At 44.4% G+C, this 2,940-nt stretch overlaps 1 long non-coding RNA gene across 1 annotated transcript; it reads right to left on the minus strand.

The window, feature by feature from the left end:
- Window positions 1-515: 515 nt before the first annotated feature.
- On the minus strand, window positions 516-987 carry LOC103644110 (uncharacterized). The gene is made up of 2 exons (XR_561486.3): window positions 949-987; window positions 516-853 (listed from the first exon to the last, which is right to left on the minus strand). It is a non-coding gene; the product is annotated as an uncharacterized lncRNA (long non-coding RNA).
- Between the last annotated feature and the right edge of the window lie 1,953 nt (window positions 988-2,940).

The following is a 2,940-nucleotide window of genomic DNA, read 5'->3' on the forward strand; positions in this document are numbered from 1 at the left end:
CTTGCATCCACGACGGAAATAGCCATCGAACGCAACAGATACGATCGGTGTCGCTGAGGAGGGATCATCGATCTTCGCTTTGCCTCCTTTTGCCCCTATCACTACAGTAAACGAGGAAATTTCCGACGGCTAAAACCGTCGGACATAAGAACGAAACCGTCGGAGATAAGCTATGTCCGACGGCATTAACTTATCTCCGACGGTTTAAAGCTGTCGTGGATAATGCGTCGGAAATAGCATTATGTCCGACGGCTGCCGTCGGACATACGCTATGTCCGACGGCCCTATCGAACCGTTGGAGATAAGGCGGCGTAACCGTTTTAACCGTTGCCTGGGCCCACAGCTGTTATGTCCGACGGTTTAAAGCCGTCGGACATAACATAAACCTTATGTCCGACGGCCTATACTAAGCCATCGGACATAACGTTTTTCAGAAATTGCACAAAAATCTGAAATTTAAAAAATCTGACATTTGCAAATACAAAACAGAATTCATACACATATACACATTCACATTAACAAATATACTCACATAAGTATACACATTCACAAATATAATCACATAAGCATTCACATTCACAAAATTTAACATAACAACATAGTTCCAAATGGTTGCAATAAGTGTTTACATAAACATAGTTGTCCAAACTCCAAAATGAACATTATTCGACGGGTAGGCTTTCACATGAAAGGTTTCAACAAGTGTTTTACATCAGTATCACTCATATCCATCGCCACCTCCTCCGGCTGGACTATGCGTGCTGAAAAGACTGTTCACCCACGAATGTGTTGTGTCGTCCTGACCAGACCCATCTCCAGGTGCGGCAACTGAAGCGGGTGGTGTCTGAAATCCCTATAACACAAGCACATGAAATAGTAACCACTCAGTTGTAAATTTAAACACATAAGACATCTATGAACATGTCACACACGCATATGTGTACATACCATAGGGAATTGTGACGGAGGCGGAGGCGGTGGTGGAGGCGCCAACATTGGCATTGGCAGTGCAAAGTCCGGAGGCGGTATCCCATATGTCGGCATCGGGACGCCCGCTTATTGGGCTAGTTGCTACAAATTATATACAAGTCATTGTTGAGCAAACAAGATACACATCAAGTGTTTTGCAAAATAAGCTACAAAATGTTACTTCAACTTACCGAGAGAAGAGCTTGATTCTGGGCCTGGAGGCTTGCATAATACTCGTCCCTCTTCTTCTGGTACTCGGCTTGTTGTCTCTGGTATTCAGATTGTTGCCTCTGGTACTCCAATTGATCCCTCAAGACTGATTGATGGTACTCTGCCTGTTGACGCAACACCGCAAGCTCTATCTCATGGGCTGCTGATCGTGAATGGGACGACTGTGAAGACGACGATGTGGATTGTTGTCCACGGCGTCTCAGCTCTCTGGAATCAATCGTAGAATCAAAAATACCCAACCTACAAGAGTGAACCATGCACTTAGTATAGTAACTCATGCCTCAGTTGAATCGCAAGCATATGATGACAATTTTGAAAACCAAATCAAATAATCTCACCGTCCATGGGCTTGTCCTCCTGCACTAGCATATGCTGCCTGAGGGTCGATTGGCTGGCTCCTCCAATCGTACTCCTCCCCATGGCGTTGAACCATCTCCTGCCCATACGAAGCCTGGAGGCAAACAATATCAAATATAAGTGCATAACCCCTATGCCATTGCAAACAATATCAAACACATAATAGAGTATCAAAAACTCACTAGACGGTCGGTGGCCGTCTGAGTGCATAACACATCAGGATTCTGAGGATCAGAACCCCTATGGCCTTGCATATACACCTCCACATCCGTGGGCGTACGACCGGATTTGACTTCCTGTACATAAAAGTTATATTGACACATTTCTATGTAATTCAAAGTTACGACAAACTGAGACTTACCATTCGCTTAGCCAAGCCACATGACCATCACCGCCGTAGTTGTGGAACGACTCAGTTCCACGGTTTCCCCTGTTCCTTTCGGAAATGGCACGAAACTCAGGGGAACCCCACCATCTGCACAATGCCCGATAACCGTCTGATCGGGTGGCCATCCACGGCACCGACACCTACATGAAATTTTTTAAATAAAGCAAGCAAATACATGGCTTCGTGCGATATGAGAGGCAACAACCTGTTTACCTCTAGGTATTGCTCCTCCGTCAAGTAAATTGATGACCACTCGGCCTTTGTATTTGGCATCGGTCGATCATCAGCATTTGCTCTGTACCATGCCTTTATAGCCTGAATTCGTGCATAGTACATTGCATCTGCAACGACATCGTTCGCGTTATACTCAAACACGTAACGAGCGTTCATATCATATGATCCATCGTCCGGCAACTTGTACCGTTTCTGCAAAAACCATAGTGTTATCATAAAAGCAAACATATATGGAATAACTAAAATAGTATAAACAAGTCATACCCAGAATGCATCCCAAACTAGTGCCTGTGTGTTGCCAAACGTTCTACAGACACCATAGCGATAATGCTCCCAAGTGGTGGCGGGGACAGACTCGCCAGTAGGCAAAGTCACAAGACCAGGCCAGTGCAGACGAACAAGATTTCAACCATTTCATCAATTGTTTCTTCCTTTTAGGTTTAATACTGAAAGGAGCACGTGGCTTCTTCTGATTCTCTCCTATCTCCATAGTTGGTCTTCTACAGATTAAGGCCAAGTCTTTCCTTGCCTTAGGGTTGTCTTTTGTTTTGTCGGTGATATTCATGCAAGTGCTGATAATGCTTTCACCCATATTTCGTTCCTGGTGCATGACATCAATGTTATGCATTAGAATCAAGGCTTTCATATAAGGGAGTTCCCATAGACCACATTTGTGAGTCCAATTATGCTCGGTTCCATAACCTTCAAAACGATTTCCATGTTCGTTTAGTTTCAAATCATTAAGTCTCGCGAGAATCTCT

The sequence above is a fragment of the Zea mays genome, chromosome 1, assembly GCF_902167145.1.
Source record: "Zea mays cultivar B73 chromosome 1, Zm-B73-REFERENCE-NAM-5.0, whole genome shotgun sequence".
Lineage (NCBI taxonomy): Eukaryota > Viridiplantae > Streptophyta > Magnoliopsida > Poales > Poaceae > Zea > Zea mays.